The sequence below is a fragment of the Xenopus laevis genome, chromosome 1L (assembly GCF_017654675.1).
Source record: "Xenopus laevis strain J_2021 chromosome 1L, Xenopus_laevis_v10.1, whole genome shotgun sequence".
Taxonomy (NCBI): Eukaryota; Metazoa; Chordata; class Amphibia; order Anura; family Pipidae; genus Xenopus; species Xenopus laevis.
The window spans coordinates 215,705,466-215,724,747 of record NC_054371.1 but is presented as its reverse complement, the minus strand read 5'-3'; the positions used below and the strand labels follow the sequence as shown (position 1 = coordinate 215,724,747).

Sequence of the window (19,282 nt, the reverse complement as noted above, 5' to 3'; positions counted from 1 at the left end):
ATATTGTCATTACTTTAAATTCCTTTCATTCTTTTTAGTGTTACTGTTCCTTTAACATGAAGGAATTTTGTTACAGCTGGTCATTTTCCCACCAGTCTGACCACCAAGTAGTCAAGGAAGTTGTCAGAAGAAAGAAAGAGGCTGCTCTGATATTCTTCTGCTTAGGAAAAAAATAGAAACCTTTCTCAAATCTTTCCTAAGCAGAAGAACATCAGAGCAGCCTCTTTCTTTCTTTCTTTCTTTCTTTCTTTCTTTCTTTCTTTCTTTCTTTCTTTCTTTCTTTCTTTTCTTTCTTTCTTTCTTTCTTTTCTTTTCTTTTCTTTCTAACTTCCTTGACTACTTGGTGGTCAGACTGGTGGGAAAATGACCAGCAGGTGGCGCTTTTGTAATTCATTTGTGTTAACGGTACGTATATCCTTTAATGGACAAGGAAAGTTTAAAACTAAGTAAATTCAACTATAAACACTGGAACCACATAAACACAGTAATGCTGCTCTGAGTCCTCTGTGACAAGAGCCATAGTGTTCCTTTCCTCCTATTCGTTACACATGGGCTTGGTATCCGATTTCTTCCCCACAGCTCAAACCCTCTGCCAGAAGCAGCGGTGCCTGTACAGTTCTTTACTCTCCCTCCCTTTTCACTCACTCCCTTCCCATTCCCTTGCTGTAATGTGAGCCTAGAGTGGAGCAACCAGAGAAAAGGCAGGGAAGTATATTTACTCCATGCAAAGCTGATATGGCTGCTGTGATCTTAAACAAATAGGGAGAACTTCTATGGCTGTTTGCTCAGGTATGTTAGAGAATTCTGCAGAATATATATAGCGTTCTGGCTTGCGCTATTGTGGTTAATCTATTGGTAATAAAATGCATCACAAGCTTTCCTCCTTTAATATCTTGGAAATAAAAATAAAACAATGAATGTACATTGCAAAAGTGCTTAGAATAGCCCCCTCATAAATTTTACATTCACGTATATTTAAGGTTTACTTATCCTTTATAGATATTATAAATGAAGTATAGAAATATACAGATGGTACTAAACTTGGTAAAATCAGAGCTATACATTCACTAGGACACGATGGTGAGTAGACAAGTGATGGTTCCAACGTACAAAAGGTCAGAGCAGGAAAGATAAGCTAATAAAGTAAAAACTGAGAAAACGTGCCCAAGAAGACTATACTTCAGGCACAAATATCGCACTTGGAGTGCTTTGTTTTCCGAAGTTGCCCAAAGTTTCCTAGTGAGGCAACTTCGGCGACTTTCGGAAAACTAAGCGATCCGAGCACCATCCCACTGGCGATTTAAATTCTAGCCAGCAGGTAGGGATGTAGCGAACCGCCGATAATGTGTTCGCGAACGCCGTTCGCGAACACCGGCAAAAAATGCGAACAGTTCGCGAACAGTTCGCGAACTTCGAACATCCGAAAATCGTTCGATTCGAACGATCGAAGGATTTTAATCGTTCGATCGAACGATTTTCGTTCGAATCGAACGAAAATCGTTCGATTTTAGCGATCGAATGGTCGAATGGTCGAACGATTTTGACGCGAACGCCTATTGGCGAACGTCGCGCGACGTTCGCGAACTTGCGGCGGACGCGAACAGCCGATGTTCGCGCGAACAAGTTCGCCGCCGAACAGTCCGCGACATCCCTACCAGCAGGAAGGTGGTTTGGGGAAGGCAATTTGTCGCCGGGTGACTAATCTCCCCAAATCTCCTTGTGTGACTTTGCATTTAATGGCTGACTGCATAGATAATCATTATTTTGAGTACGAGGACACTTTTATCCACAAATTGTGCAATCATTATCTAGTCCAGGGCAGCTGCCAGTTTTATTGCATTTGGCACTGGGCCTCAAAAAAAAAAGGTTTCTATTTTTTCCTAAGAAGAAGAACATCAGAGCAGCCTCTTTCTTTCTCCTGACAACTTCCTTGACTACTTGGTGGTCAGGCTGGTGGGAAAATGATCGGCAGGTGGCGCTGTTGTAACAAAATTCATTTATATTAACAGTACATGTATCCTTTACTATCTTGGAATAATAATGACTGTACATTGCAAAAGTGCTTAGGATAGCACCCTCATTAATTTTACATTCACTTATTTTTAAGGTTATACTTTAAGCTGCAAGTCACAGTTTCTCCAAGAAACGTGATTATCTTAAATAGTTACAATTGTATCTTTGCTCATCTTAAATTGTTACAAATGCATCTAAGTGCAGCTGACGAATATTCTGGGCTCTCTGACAAAGCCTCTTATTTAATTACATTTCAGAAACATTGTATCTTTTTCTGGCTGTTCAGTGCAGGAGATCAAAGAGAAAATCAGGACATTTTTCTAACAATCTGGGACTAAAGGTTGAGCTGTCAAAATTGAGACGTCCCTCGAAAAAGCGAAACAGTTGGGAGGTATGGGCAAAGGTCTGTTCAGGCAGCAATACAGCAGTGGTCAAGGACAGGCAAGGGTCAAGGAACAGTAGAACATACAAGAAACGCACCCAAGAACTATCAGGAATAGGCCTACGTTAGCCAATCAGTAATTGGCTGTGGTTCTCTTTAAATATTTGAATTTCGTGCCAAAGATGGCTTTAGATGTGGCGCACCTAATATAAAAGGGCCGTGTGCATGTCAAACCCAGGCATTATTACAGAGATTAGCTACCATGCAATAGCCCCCAAACTCTTTTTATAACATTGCATACAGTGGAAAAAGAAACCAGAGCCCTGCAAGGTCAGGTTATTTAAGTTTGCCAACAAACTTTAGGGCTTTATGGCCAAGTGTTAGATATAAAACTCATATTCAATCCATTGTTTCTTACCCACAGTATTATTTGCCAGAATTCTAGCTTAATTGCAGGCACCCCCCAATTATTGGAATTGTTTGTAAAACTATTGGCATGATGCGATTGCAGTTTCTGGCATGCTGATCTTGATACCATTAGCACGCAGTAGATTAGGTCAATCGGGTTCATTTTCTATTGCATCTCTCATACCTCCCAACATTTTGGAAATAAAAAGAGGTACACACTTTTTTTTGACCATGACCATTTTGTGGCCACACCCCCTAATGACCATGTTCATTTGACAAAATTAGCAGGTTATGAAAGCTTGAACATATATCTGTGGCTTGTTTCAGTTATTACAGTTTTGCTTATGAAGGTGAATTGCCCTTTAAGCTGTGAGTCTAACTTTTCCCAAGGGACCTCCTTATCTAAATTGTTACAATTACTTTTTTGCTTATCTCAAAATTGTTACAAAGTATCTTAGTTGCACCTGGTGGCTGTTCTGGGCTCTCTGCCAAAAGCCAATTAATTAATTTTTCTGGCTGTTCAGTGCAGAGAAAGCCGGGACTTTTCAGTACAAACACGGGACTGCGGGTTGAGATGTGCGACAGTTGGGAGGTGAGCAATTGGAACAATCATAGACCCTTGTAGAGATCAGCCCGTTGCACAATATTAGAGGATCCGGCAACCTCACAATCGATCTGGGAAGAAGATATCGGCACACAAGGCATTACCTCGCACACACTTATGGACTTAACTTTTTTGATGCTGAAAAATATGGACACCTTGGACACTGAATATGTTCACTTTGGATGATTAATAATAATTCTCGTGTTTTTTTTAAAAAAATTTTTTGTAATGCAATTGGTTATTTTATAACACTGTTAATTATGCTAATTTATTAATTGATCACCCTATTTGTATTTCCTGCACTACGGTTTCTACATGCTTGACAAAGGGGCGTGTCCCCAAAACGTTGCATTTCAGCACAATAAACGAGCAGGGTGCTCCCTGCAACGGTAATGCCTTGTGTGCTGATAGCTTCTTCCCAGAGAATTGGGAGGTATGCATCTCTGTGTATGCAAAACCTCTGCTTGATTTCATGATGTCTATCCCTTCCCTATGCTGTGTTTGCAGATAATCTGTTCTGTTCCCCTAATACAGAACCAGTTGATTCGATTTATTCCGAAAAAAACCATTCAGTTTGTTGCATTTAGTACTTTGGGTCTGTAGATGACAGCAAAGTCTAGGGAATCCCTAGTATTTGGATGGTTCTAACACAAGTTGGTCTCTCCAGTAAGGGAAGGGTGAATTTTTCACCTTGTTTTGCTGCAAAAATTACGCCCATAGACTTGTATGGCGGTGTACGTCAAAAAAATTTCGCCGCGAGACAACTTTAATTTTTGTCGAAACTAAACGGGTCAAATTCGCCCATCCCTACTCTCCAGTGTAAACAATGCGTACAAGGGGTCACCACCAAGGTTCCATACACCTCACACACCCCTGGACCCACGGGCAAACACTAAATTAGAGGCAATGAAACTAATAAAGGGGTGTGATCGAAAATCATGGCAATAAATTTAAAGCGAAATATATGTATTACATGGAGATTACAAAGGAAGGGATCAGCATATTAAAGGAGGACAGGGGTCGCCCCTTAGGTTTGTAACAGAGGCAATAGTAGGCAAAAAGTATTGGGTATTAAAAGTGCCACCAGTAACCTATTTAGGGTGTCATCTGTCGTCTCCTAATCACTGATCCTGGTCACTAATCCTCCATATGATCCTTTTAGTCCTCCCACACCAGGTTGATCTCACCAATTAATTCCTCAGTGTCGGACCAGTTCTGTGTCCTCGGTGATGCAGGGGTTATTTTCACAAGTTTCACTCTCCTTAGCATAGGGCTGTCATAGAGTATATGAGGTTAAGGGAGTGGAGGGATGATAGAGGGTGGGGTGATCATGATGATTAGGGGCGGCAGGATGACATCAGTAAGGGGCGTTGAGAAGGGCGTTGTTAAAGGACAAGCTAAAACAAAAACAAAAAAGGAAAAGGAACTTCAGCAGGTTACCTGCAAAACATTTATTCCAAACTGAGGTTACCACAACCTGAAATAAATGTTGAATTTCATTTTCCTATTTTTGTTTTGGTTTGGCAATTCAACATAGTTGCAGCAGAGAGCAACTGCTAGGAAATCGGACACAAAGCATTGTTACCTTATTGTACAAACCACCAACACTTTCTTTCATTTTGGTGATAAAGGACAAGAATTGCCCCAATTGTGGGATCCTCTAGGCAGGGTTTCTGAACTCCAGGCAGTTTTAACTGAGGCATCATGTGTAAAAATCAGACTGTCCGGTTCAAAACCCTTCTTGTAAATGGAAGACAGCCACTGATCCAGATGAGACTTGTGTTCCACAGCGAAATGCAAATGGATTTCCACTAGCTTCAAAGCATGAAGTTCCGTCTGTGAGAAGTATTTCAGATACTCGGTCACTGTCCGTAACTGCTCAGTTTGTGCATGCTGCAACGTGGACTTTATTAAACGGCAATCTGTTTACACTATAAGGGGAAACAGCCTCCAAATATTTCCTTTTATACCCTCGAAATTTAATTTAAAGGGAAAGCATGCCAATTCCAGTACATATAATCATAGCTACAAAACCCCCACCAATTCATTTGAAAACCACCCACACCAATCCCTGTGCAGTAAGCAAATATATATATCAAAAGGATTTCTGAAAAAGAGGGGCCAAAAATTCTTAAAGTGGTACATGCCCATATAAAAAAGTCTATTTTACATCCAGAAACGAAAGCATTATGTTGAAAAGCCTACTATTACCAATAATTCATATTCCAAAACTGTTGCATTCTTCATTATAAAAAGTGCGTTTTTGTCAGCTCCAAATGTAAACCTCTGTTCTATTGGGTTCTCTAAGTGCAAGAAAATTCAGCATGCTGTTTCTTAAAAAACAAGTTAAAAAAATGCAAATGGGATAAAAAGAAACTCAAAATGCTCACGGCACCCAGGCAGAATATAATGGAATCAACTGGCTCATAGGTTTAATTGCCCTAAACTACAATGCATAAATAAAGCCCTGTGTAAGAGCCCTAATACATCTAGGGAAAACAGATCCATGATAACAATAGCATGGATGTATTTCCCCAAAATCTTGTAATGGGGTAGTACAACCCGTATATTATCCTCCTCCCAAAGTCCATAATCAGGACCACATAGTCAGGGGAAAGATCGGTGCATATGAAAGTGCTGCAGGTCTGCTCTGAAATAATCCCCTTAAAGGAACAATAACGTCAAAAAATAAAAGTGTTTTAAAGTAATGAAAATATAATGCAGTGTTGCCCTGCACTGGTAAAACTGCTGTGTTTGCTTCAGAAACACCACTATTGTTTATATAATAATGCTGCTGTGTAGCCATGGGGGGCAGCCATTCAAAGGAGAAAAAGCTCAAGTTACACAGCAGATAGAAGATAAGCTCTGTCTTTCTAATGGTGTTATCTGTTATCCATTCGTTAACCTGTGCCATATAGTTTTTCAATTTCTGCCATTGCTACACAGCAGCTTGTTTATATAAACAATAGTAGTGTTTCTGAAGCAAACACACCAATTTTACCAGTGCAGGGCAACAGTACATGATATTTTCATTACTTTAAAACACTTAATTTTTTTAATGTTACTGTTCCTTTAACGGATAAAGAAACCTTAACAATAAATGAATGGAAACATTTATGAGGGTGCTTTTCTAAGCACTTTTGCAATATACATGTAACATAGTAACATAGTAACATAGTAAGTAAGGTTGAAAAAAGACACATGTCCATCGAGCTCAACCTTTTTTTTTGTTTTTTTGTTTATTAACTACCTATCTGCCAGTTGATCCAGAGGAAGGCAAAAAACCCATCTGAAGCCTCTCCAATTTGCCTTAGAGGGGGAAAAATTCCTTCCTGACTCCAAAATGGCAATCGGACTAGTCCCTGGATCAACTTGGACTATGAGCTATTTCCCATAACCCTGTATTCCCTCACTTGCTAAAAAGCCATCCAACCCCTTCTTAAAGCTATCTAATGTATCAGCCTGTACAACTGATTCAGGGAGAGAATTCCACATCTTCACAGCTCTCACTGTAAAAAACCCCTTCCGAATATTTAGGCGGAACCTCTTTTCTTCTAATCGGAATGGGTGACCTCGTGTCAGCTGGAAAGACCTACTGGTAAATAAAGCATTAGAGAGATTGTTATATGATCCCCTTATATATTTATACATAGTCATCATATCACCCAACTGATAAAACTGTATGATTTAATTTTTTTAATTCCAAGATATTAAAGGATATATGTACTGTTAACATGAATGATTTTTGTTACAACAGCACCACCTGCTGGTCATTTTCCCACCAGTCTGACCACCAAGTAGTCAAGGAAGTTGTCAAGAGAAAGAAAGAGGCTGCTCTGATGTTCTTCTGCTTAGGAAAAAAATAGAAATCTTTCCGAAGCAGAAGAACATCAGAGCAGCCTCTTTCTTTCTCCTGACAACTTCCTTGACTACATGGTGGTCATGAAAGAGTAGCTGTGTTGTAATAAATAGCTTATGGTCTCACTCCTACTATGCTTTCTCAATCCCACCTGAATGTTCACCCATATCCCTGGACACCTATGTAGGGGATCAGACAAATACTTCCCTGTTTTTCTGTCTGTGACATCATCCAGCCCAGTAACAGGCTGGAGAGCCATTCGATTGGCTGGGCACCCCAGTTCATCCTTCGGAGGGACAGAGTGCCTGACTTTGGAGCCAAATGTACAGGGTTTCCGACAGAGCTTATAAAGGGATCCCTGCTGCAGCAGCCAGATCTGTTGAGTGTGACAGTGCTGCTTGAAAGGATTTTTCAGGGAGAAGGAAAAAGAAAGGGTGGCATTTGCTCTGCTTTGATAAAGTATTTGAGCTTCAGGGAGAGCTAGTTTCTATCTCCTGCCTGTGGCCACTGTTTTTTTCCCCAGGGTGAGGACAGGTCTTGCTTGTGTAGCTGCCACATGGGAGTGGAAAGGTACCTTGGGGCAGGTAGTGCTACCTGGGGACATAAGAGCTCTTGGGGAAGGGACATTACATTGACTGAATTTATTCTACATTTATCCACCCAGTGTGGGACTGTGGCATTAAGAGACTGTGCCAGGGGTTAATACACAGGTAAAGTGATATTTTGTGATTTTGTATTTACAGTTACTAAATACAGTTTTACATAAAGTTTACATTTGTTTTATTGCAAACTGTGTGTTTTATTTTTCCTAGTGGAAATCCTCTGAGGTGTGCTCCTCGGTGTTCCTTAGGTAGAGGCACTGCGTTGTAAATCCCAGTTCCCAGTACAAAATACGCAAAAGGGACCCAGGGCCCTGGATTGCCACGGGTTAATTGCTATTTAAAGAGACAGTAACCAAATTAGGGTTATACCTGCATGGGGCATTTATTGCTAATGTCTTATGCCCATGGGTCCCTCTCGTATTCTAGGTATCATGGGGCAGTTACACCCCCGTAAAGAAACCAGAGCAGGAGACACACAATCAGATTTTGGGAGATTAATCCCTGACGACAAATCTCCTCTTCCTCGTGATGCAACTTCGGGTGACTTCGGGAAAATGTAGCCTTCCGAGTGCCATTCCGCCGGAGATTTACATTCTAGCCGGCAGGAGGGCAGGGGAAGGCAGTTCGGGGTTATTAGTCGCCTGAATAAGAGCAGATTTCTCGCGGGCGACTAATCTCCCCGAATCTGAGCGTGTGTCTCTGCCCAAAGTAACAATGCTACCTAAGAACATTAAGACCAGTCTGTAACAATACAACTACCTAATGTCATGTGCGATCTTAATGACTTACCTGCAAGGCATACTGTCAGGATCTTGGCTCTTTGCAGCAGGATGAGGTGCCATTCTTCCAGGGAATTGAACCAAGTGTCAAACTACTTATATATCTTTCTTGTATGCCCTACAGCAGGGATCCCCAACCTTTAGAACCTGTAAGCAACATTCAGAAGTAAAAGGAGTTGGGGAGCAACACATAGCTCTCCATAGCTCCCCATAGCTCCTATGTGGATTGTCAACCTACATTGAGGCTCTGTTTGGCAGTACACATGGTTTTTATGCAACTAAAATTTGCCTCCAAGCCTGGATTCAAAAATAAGCACCTGCTTTGAGGCCACTGGGAGCAACATCCAAGGGGTTGGAGAGCAACATGTTGCTCACGAGCTACTTGTTGGGCATCACTGCCCTACACAGTCCAACAGAGGAAGAAATAAAAATAACCAACAGCAATTTAGTAACTAAACTGATATCTAGTGAATTAACTAATCCTGGAGAATGTGATAGCAATGCTTTTTCTCCCAAAGTAAACATTAGACAGTCATTGCTTCATGTGCAGCTATGAGACAGACAGACAGACAGACACATTATTAAGATAAAAGAAATGACCATGTCACCATTCTCATTGATAAGAGGTGATGCATTTAATAGCTGACCGCATAGATAATCATTGCAAGTTTGCAGAGTACAGAGTAAATAAAGACATCTTCATCCACAAAATGTGCAATCATTATCTAGTCCAGGGCAGCTGCCAATTTGATGGCATTCAGCATGTCTAGCTACTCAAACAAATCCACTATGTAATACAGTTTGCCTGATAAAAATTGGGTTTATTAAAGCATAGAGAAGATCTGTGTAAGGATATGGGAAAACACAGGATTTTTTTTGCTGTGGTTATGTTTGTGTAATATGCGAATAGGTTTGGATTGTCCCAGTTATATTAAACTAGACTTGTATAAGGGAAGCTTATACAAGTCTGAAACTGCAAGCTGAGACAGTAAATCTCCCAAATATGCTAGGGAAACTTCACTAGAATAATATCATAGTGTATTTACCTTTAACATACCATTAAATAAATACAGCCATGACCACAGTACTGATGCCTTTGTACTTTTTTCAATTACTCCAAATATACAGTACATCAAAAAATATCTTTGTTATTCCATTCAAAATTTCACATAGCTTTTCAGATCTGATAAAGATAAATAATTATATAGGTCAGAGACAATCCTGTTCCTTTTGCCACTTGAGGCAGCTTGCTGCTTCACATCCCCCCCTAAGCTCACCTTTTTGTTGCTGGAGGGGGCCAGGGGGAGTCTGGGGGGTCAAGAGCGCAATTGTGCTCTCTGCACTAGTTTGGGATTAGGCCAGGATTCAGGCTTTTTCAGCAGGATTCGGATTTGGCCGAATCCTTCTGCCTGGCCGAACCGAATCGGAATCCTAATTTGCATATGCAAATTATGGGCGGGGAGGGAAATCACATGACTTTTTGTCACAAAACAAGGAAGTAAAAAATGTTTTCCCCTTCTCACCCCTAATTTGCATATAAATATGCAAATTAGAAAACAGATTTGGTTCGATATTCAGCCGAATCTTATGCCAAGGATTCGGAGTTCAGCCGAATCCAAAATAGTGGATTCGGTGCATCCCTAGAAAATACATGTTTAGGAAGAAAGGACATTTAAATATAGCCTCAAACTGTGTTTGGATTGGGACAGAGGCAGCCAGATTGGGATTCGAGTAATTCCTTATAAGAAGGATGGTTAAAGGGAGAACTAATAGGTTTTCATTGTAAATTGGAGCTCAATCATTAGTTTCTTTCTTTGAAATGAGCAGAAAGAGACTACATTTAGGGCATTTGCATTTGATTGTATTTTGGCCAGGGTAGAGAGCAGATGTGAGGCCATAGTTTATCACCTTGTGTATAGATAAATACTGAAGCTAGGTAGGAGGGGTTTATATTGTTTTGGATTTTTATCAGCATTATGGATAGTGCAAGGTAATTTACCCCAGCAAATTTCATCCATGGGCCGACGATTTAGGTGGGGTAAAAACTCAATTTGATTAATGGGCTTAAGAGGATATGACTCCAATTATTTGAAGACTAGTTTGGTACTTCAATAAAGTAATAGCAAAGATAATGACAAGCCTGTTTAGGAGGAATTCAGTTTTTATCTCAAAAGGGGGTTTGGATATAGTACACATGTCAGAGCATTTTGGGGAAGGGGCTTGTTGATTTTGGAGGGGTCACCCTGGTCTAATTGTTTGACCACTGTTGGCTTGTAATGAAATAAATGAATATCATGAAGGCCGGTGTCCTTCTTACCATCTCATGGTACCATTAATGTTTAACTGAACAATAGCTCTACAGCATAGACAGGTTTGGGTAGAGAAGAAGATTATTATTTTATCATAATACAATTTACATTTTTATTCCTTACATGCCCTTAATTTTGTTTTAGTTTTCCAACAGAGCAAAGAGCTTGAATGAACAGCCTCAGCAGCTTCACAGTAAGGTAACAGGCCCCAATGACGCACACGCACACAAATAGAATGACGTCCAGAAGATACTGCTGATACAAGGGCTGCTGGTAGGAGTATGGAAGAAGATGATTGGTTCCGCCCACAGTAACAATGTGCTCCAACCATCGCACTATTTGCTGGTCCTTGGGAAAAGGCTGTGACCTTTGTATCAGGCTTAGGGACTTTATTGATTTCCTGTAGCTGTAGGTATTAATAACATTTATTGTGGTTTAAATAAAATTATTGTAGGTATAAATACAATTATTTAACATTTATTGTGTAAGATTAAGTCTGTGCAGCTCTTGCTACCTTAGTATAATACAATCCAACCACTGCTGCTGCTCGCACCTTCTTGCTGAAATGAGGAGGTGGGTATGATGAGCATCATCTACAGCAGGGGTCCCCAACCTTTTTAACCTGTGAGCAACATTCAGATGTAAAAAGAGTTGGGGAGCAACACAAGCATGACAATTGTTACTGGCTGGTTTAAAATTAGGACTGTGATTGACTAGTGGTAGCCCCTATGTGGTCTGGAAGCCTACAGGAGGCTCTGTTTGGCAATACACATGGATTTTATACAACTAAAACTTTCCTCCAAGCCTGGAATTCAAAAATAAGCATTGCTCTGAGGCCACTGAGAGCAACATCCAAGGGGTTGGGGAGCAACATGTTGCTCACGAGCTACTGGTTGGGGATCACTGATCTACAGTAAGCTGCAAAAATAGAGTTCAGCATCTACTTGGGGAAGAAATGCCTGGTCATGGACATTCTGGGGTAAAAACTGAATCAGCTCAGTATTGACACATGTTAATCTTTGCATAACTAATACAAATTTACAGATATGGGATCTATTATCCGGAATTTGGATCTCCATACCGCAAGTCTGCTTAACATTAAGGGGCACATTTACCTAGGGTCGAATATCGAGGGTTAATTAACCCTCGATATTCGACCGAGAAAGTAAAATCCTTCGACTTCGAATATTGAAGTCGAAGGAGTTACCGATATTCCTATGATCGAACGATCGAAGGAATAATCGTTCAATCGAACGATTAAATCCTTTGAATCGAACGGTTCGAAGGATTTTAATCCATCGATCGAAGGATATTCCTTCGATCAGAAAATTGTTAGGAAGCCTATGGGGACCTTCCTCATAGGCTAACACTGGCCTCCGTAGGTTTTAGGTGGCGAACTAGGAGGTCGAAGAATTTTTTAAAGAGAATAGTCGAACGATTTTTAGTTCGAATCGTTCGATTTGAAGTCGAAGGTCGTAGTCGAAGGTCGAAGTAGCCCATTCGATGGTCGAAGTAGCCAAAAAAAACATTCGAAATTCGAACAATTTTTCCTCTATTCCTTCACTCGAGCTAAGTAAATGGGCCCCTTAATAAACCTAATAGGATTGTTTTGCCACCAATATAGATATATGCAGCTTAGTAAACATCAAGTATAAAGTACTGCTTTATTATTACAGAGAAAATGGAAATTATTATAAAAATTTTAATTATTTGCTTAAAGGAACAGTAACACCAAAAAATAAAAGTGTTTTAAACTAATGAAAATCTCATGTACTGTTGCCCTGCACTGATAAAACTGATCTGTTTGCTCCAGAAACACTACTATAGTTCGTATAAACAAGCTGCTCTGTAGCAATGGTGGAAATTGAAAAAAAGGCTATATGGCACAGGTTAAATAGTGGATAACAGATAACACCATTGTGTTCTACAGAGTTTATCTGCTGTGTAACCTGAGCCTTTTCTCCTTATTTATATAAACTATAGTAGTTTTTCTGAAGCAAACACATCAGTTTTACCAGTGCAGGGCAACACTGCATTATATGTTTATCACTTTAAGGGCAGAGACACATGTGGAGATTTGGGGAGATTTAGTCGCCTAGCGACAAATCGTCTCTTCTTCGTGCGACTAAACTGCCTTCTCACTGGCTCAATTCTAAATCGCAGGCGTGATGGCACTCGGACCGCTTCGTTTTCCGAAGTCATCCTAAGTTGCCTAACTAGGAAACTTGAGGCGACTTAGGAAAACAAATTGTTATCCCGAAGGCGATTTAGATTCTAGCCAGCGGGAAGGCATTGTAGGGAGATTGAAGAAGAAGGCGATTTGTTGGCGGGTGACTAATCTCCCCGAATCTCCACATGTGTCTCTGCCCTTTAACATCTTCATTTTTTGATGTTATTGTTCCTTTAAATTGGACTTTAATTTTGAGCTTACTGTATAATGGGATCCTACACTTGTACTGTACACTAACCTGCTGCTATCAAGTCATTGCAAAAGGCAGGGGACCACTACAAAAACCACTGGTTGCTATTTATATATAGAGCCCTGCCCCAATAGCATTGGTAAGTGAAAAGCAAATCTAGGGCAAACACATTATAATATACTTTACAGATAAGTCAATTACCTTTCATCTCCTGTTATGTGTCTAATGGCACCAGCAAGTTTCTCAGCCTTGAGTTGATCCAGTGGAAAAAATATTCCCAAGTTTTTAACTTTTATTCGAACTGCATTGTCAAACTGATCTCCAAAAAGAGGGATTGCCACCATAGGTACCCCATGATAGATAGCTTCCTGCATGCTGTTTATTCCTCAATGAGTGACCAGAAGACGAGCCTTGGGGTGTCCTGTCATAAAAGATATTCAGAAACAGAAAAATTCTAACAGTCTTACACCTTAAAAATTAGTAACCAGTACGATTTTTAGCTTTACCAGTGATTAAATATGAAATAATTATCCCCTCAATATAAAAGAACTGCAGAGCTTCTGTGAAAACAAAACAAGTACAGGTATTGGACCTGTTATTCAGAATGTTTGGGACCTGGGGTTTTTGGTATAAGGGATCTTTCCATAATTTGGCTCTTCATACCATAAGAGGCCTATTTATTAAATTGCAACTTTTTCGGGTCTGACTTTTTCACAGTAAAAATACGAAAAAAATGCAAAATAAAAAGCAGGACTTTTCCGGGATTATTATGCAACAATAAAATACTGAACATACTCCAGCTAAAACCTCATATAGAAGTCAATGGCAGATGTCCTTTTTACAACTGGAAGGTCTTTCTTTGATTCTTGGTTTTAGAGGTGTTTGACGCTGGCTTCTTTGTAACAATATGAAAAAGTTGTAGTTATTATTCAACAAGTCAAAAAAGTCACGGTCTTCGCAACTTTTCTGCAACTTTTTCGGTTTGTGCTTTTTCAGTTTGGATCTTGATTAGCCGGGCCCCTCCTGCTGTCAGAGCGCTGCAGACTGTATCTTTACTGTAACAACTTTCTCTACTTTTCATTGGTCACTGAAGTTTAAGATCCAGGAAAGCTGTATGGCGATTGGATAGGCTAGAGGGGAAGTTCAGACTTGACCCATCCAATCCCTGTTGGGACTTAGACTTCAGTGACCAATCAGGAATCCAGGATTTGGTTAGGGATTCGGCCTTTTTCAGCAGGCTTCGGATATGACCGAATCCTTCTGCCCGGCCGAACCCAATCCGAATATGCAAATTAGAGGTGGGGAGGGAAATCAAATGACTTTTTGTCACAAAACAAGGAAGTAAAAAATGTTTTCCCATCCCTAATTTGCATATGCAATTTCGGTTCGGTATTCAGCCAAATCTTTTGCGAAGGATTCGGGGGTTTGGCCAAATACAAAATGGTGGATTCAGTGCATCCCTAATCCCTACCCTCCCTTCTGAACTCCCTGACAGCAAAGGGGGGCTGGAAATCAAGTAAGTCAAAAAAACTTTTACCCTGGCCACCAATGTTATTTTTTTTAACGTGAGTGGGGGGAACCCTGGCCCCCAATATTTTTTTTTACTTTTAGGGGGGCTGCCACCAATCACTTTTTTTAAAGAAAATTTTGTGGGGGGGGGGCTGGCCATTACTGTTTTTTTTTTTAACTTGCACAGAGAGTCCTCGCCACCAGTGGGTCTAGCCTGGGATGGGTGGAGCCCAGGGGGCTCAGAAATTTTTGACGTGCAGGGCCCCACGATTTCTGATGGTGACCCTGGTGGGTCACAGAACACTCACCTGTGAGACAGGCTTTGCTGGTTTTGTCAATAAACCTCCAATACACAGAACATGTGGAAAAAGGGGATGGGGAAATTCAATGGTAAAATCTGTAATATACACCCAAAGTGCTGTTTTCTTGTAGAGCTCTTCAAGGGATGGTCTAGAACCTTCTGTGAAGTGGTCTTCAATTACATCATCAAATAACGAGTGAATTTTTCTCTCAAATACAGCGGAGGCAATGTACATGAAAACATTCTTCACCCGTTCAAAGAAGTCCATGTGATCAGTTAGTTGGGACTGATACACTGGCACATAGGACAGCTGGCTTGATATACCTGAATGCCAAGAACTCCTAAATCCAAATGGGTGAGTTACAGCAATGAAGGGGATTCCTAACTTCTCAGGCACAAGAAAGGAGCAAGGATTGAAAGAATCTACCACCGCAAGGTCATACTTCTCTTCCTTTAATAAGTTTACGATGGACGTCTGGTTAAATATCATCTTGCACTGGCGTGATAGGTGGTTCATGAAAGCTAAATAAGAACGCAATGCATTTCTGGAAGAAAAAAATTAGAAAATATTTGTTCTGCCAATACTTTCAGAAAACATATATGGCATCTTGGAGAAAATGAAATCACATGAACAGTAACATCATTTGTGGCTTATTTCAAATGTGAAAAACATCTTGAATAGACGAGGCAGTCCAAGAAGTTGAATTCACCATTAAAGACAGATCTGCCCTCAACAGAGCATCAACTCTCCTACAACTAACACAATTAGTGTAAAGGCCCCCATACACGGGCGGATAAAAGCGGCCAACAGACCGAGTCAGCAGGTTATTTACCCGTGTGTGGGGTCATCTGATGGGCGTCCCTGATCAATATCTGGCCGAAAGTCAGGCAGATGCCGATCGGGCAGGTTTAAAAATCCAGTCGGATCGTGGCAGCATCTTTTCGTCAATGTGGTCCCATGATCCGACCGCCCGTTTGGCCTCCATTCTGATTAGATCGTTGGGCCTTAGGGACCACGATCGGATCAGCCTGATATCACCCACTTCAATGTGGTCATCTTGAGGAAATCTCCCTGTGTATGTCCACCTTCATACTCCACTGTGAACTTTCATTATTCATTATTTTCCCAACACCCCACAGCGACTGCATTCTTACTGAATGTGTGTTTTTGAAAAATGATTTTGTTTGTAAGCAGTCTCTTTTCAGAATTTCCAGGTTCAGGAAACCCAATGAGTGCAAAAGAATACAGAGAGCCCAGAGCATGTACAAAATACAACATTATCCTAAAGGATTGAGGGACATACCATTTCGGCAGGACCTAGTACAGGTATGGGATTTATTATCTGTAAACCTGTTATCTGAATTATGGAATGGCAGTCTCCCATAGACTCCATTTTATCCAAATAACCCAAATTTTAAAAAAGGATTTCCTTTTTCTCTGTAATAATTAAACAGTAGCTTGTACTTGATCCAAACTAAGATATACTTAATCCTTATTGGAAGCAAAACCAGCCTATTGGGTTTATTTTATGTTTACGTCATTTTTAGTGATGAAAAATTTGCAAATTTCCCACGACATTCGCAAAACGGCAAAAAAAGGCGAATTTTCGCTGGCGGCGAATTGCGGGAATTAGCCACAAATTCCCGCCTGGCGAATAAATTCGCCCATCATTAGTCATTTTCTAGTAGACTTAAGGTATGAAGATCCAAATAACAGAAATATTGTTTTTACAGAAAACCCCAGAGCATTCTGGATAACAGGTCCCACATCTGTATTGTCTATTGAAGCTTTTAAAGCCTCTCAGAAGACTTGTCTTTTCAGTTCCAATTATATTTATTGGCATTTTGAAATATACAGTGAGACACAAACAACAATGCAATAAAATTGCACCAAAAAATCTGCTTACATAGGGTGAGTAAGACAATTACATTCTAGTGAAAAATAGAACTTAACATAGAATACAGAGTTAACTGAAAATATAGATGAACAATGAACAGTTTCTCAGAATGAATAACATTCTCTTCTCTGTCATACACTTAAGAAGGAAAACAATAAAGATATAGGGAAATTAAGGGGGATGAGAAGAAAGCTCTTCAGAGTTATACATGAATTTTTAAATCATGTCTATCATCAGAGTCTGGAATATCTAAGAAAGGGGACCCCTTTTTCAAAAAAATTTTCCTAATTCCAAGATTTCTATATCTAAAGCTCACTGCATCTCGCAGACAAAGAGTTTTAAGATACAAAAAAATGACTTTTAGATCTGGAGAGTTCTCCTGAAAACTTGTCAAAGATGCACTCGGCTACAAGTGACATGATATTAGATTATTGTTTGTTGCAGGAGAAACTAGGAATGGGGATATCTAAAACGATTCTCCTTTAGCCCAGTAACCTATGTCTAATCTACCAATTTCTCCTTTCCAAGACAGGAAAGTGTTGGCATAGCTAAAAGCTTATGAGCCAGCTCACCCCCAAACCCACAATGTTTTTAGTTTCTCCATCTTGCCTCCTCTGTCCATGCATCTACCTGAACTATTGCTTGGGGCTTTGTGTGCATTTTACACTGCACCTTTTTTCAATCTATTAGGAACATGTCATTCTTTATGGCCATGGTCATCGTTCTACAGATCATGATGTAGTTACACCACCTCAAAAAGCAGCAACATACATTTCTAAGAAAAAATGCTGCCCAGGAACATTCGGGCTGCCAGTCTGGGAAAAAGTTACTACATAATATTTTTAAATAGCCCCCTTCTTAACAACTCACCTAAGAGGCAAACTGTCAGGATCTTGGCTCCTTGCAGCAGGACAAAGTGTTGTACCAACAAACTGAGGATAAGGCATTTCCTACCCACAGCCATTCTACCAGGGAACTGTACCAAGTGTCAAGGTACTTACAGTATATGTAATTCTTGTACAGTAGGTGCTTCAGAGTTTAATTCAGGTCGAAACAAAACTAAACAACACCAACACCTCTTCTGGCAACCTACTAACTAAACTGGCATCTACTGGACATAAATCATCCTTTTCATGCAGAATAATATGACAGCAATACTACTTCGCCCAAATGATGCATTTAATGGACGACTGCATAAGCAATCATTACAAGTTTTCAGTAAATCAGGGCATCTTTAGCCACCACGTGTACAGTCATTATCTAGTCCAGGGCACAATTTTATTGCATTTCTAGGTCTTCAAAGAAAAACTTAAAAGAGTTACTACAAACAACAGTGCCTGTAGGCACAAGGCACAGTGGGAACCCTTCACTTTCTTTTTCCATTTAGGTGTGCCAAGGTTGCAACAGGGCACAACCAGTACATGGGCACCCTTGCTCTCAGTTGTGTTCTTGTTGCAACAATACAACCAGTCAGTGCCTTTCCACTGGGCAACTGGTAGTAAACATGCCAGCACTTGCCTAACATAAGCAAGGCCTCTAAGGTCAGTGTACTTTAGTGGCATAATAAAGACCATCAAGTGCAATGCTAAGGTACAAGTCCCTATCCAATCCACCATGTGCAAACCCAGGTCCAGTGAGAAAATGTATTGTGCTGAGAATTTTTCAATAGAGAAAATTTTCATTTTTGGGAAGTTGAGCAGTTCCATAAGGTAATATCAAAAAAGGTAATATCATATTCATATTTTATGGGTTCTCGAAAGACCACCCTGTGAGGGAAGATGTGATCCAGGTCCCAAACTGGGATTTAATAGGGATGAGCTAATCTGTCCCATTTTGCTACGTTTAAAAATTCATGAAACAACTGAAAAACACAGTGCAGTCAATAGGCGACAAACAGATTTTTACTTGCGCAACTTTTTTCATCACTCCAAATGCATTGAAGTCAATGGGTGGTTTTTTTCTTGCCACAACTGTTTTATCTCTGTGAGTTTTTTGTCTCTGTGACTTTTTGTCCAATTGCATTAAAGTCAATGAGTGTTTTTTTTTCTCAAGTTATTTCTCAAAATGCATTCAAGTCAATGAGGGTTTTTCTTGCAGCAACTTTTTTCATTGCAGCTAATTTTTAAGTGGCAAATTTTTGCCACAGTTTGGAAAGAACTTTGTAGATGGCAAATGCAGAATTTCTCTGCGAATCAATG

General features: G+C 40.2%; 1 pseudogene; it reads right to left on the bottom strand.

Moving 5' to 3' along the window:
* Positions 1–10,962: 10,962 nt before the first annotated feature.
* LOC108695818 lies at positions 10,963–18,133 on the bottom strand (annotated as a pseudogene).
* Between the last annotated feature and the right edge of the window lie 1,149 nt (positions 18,134–19,282).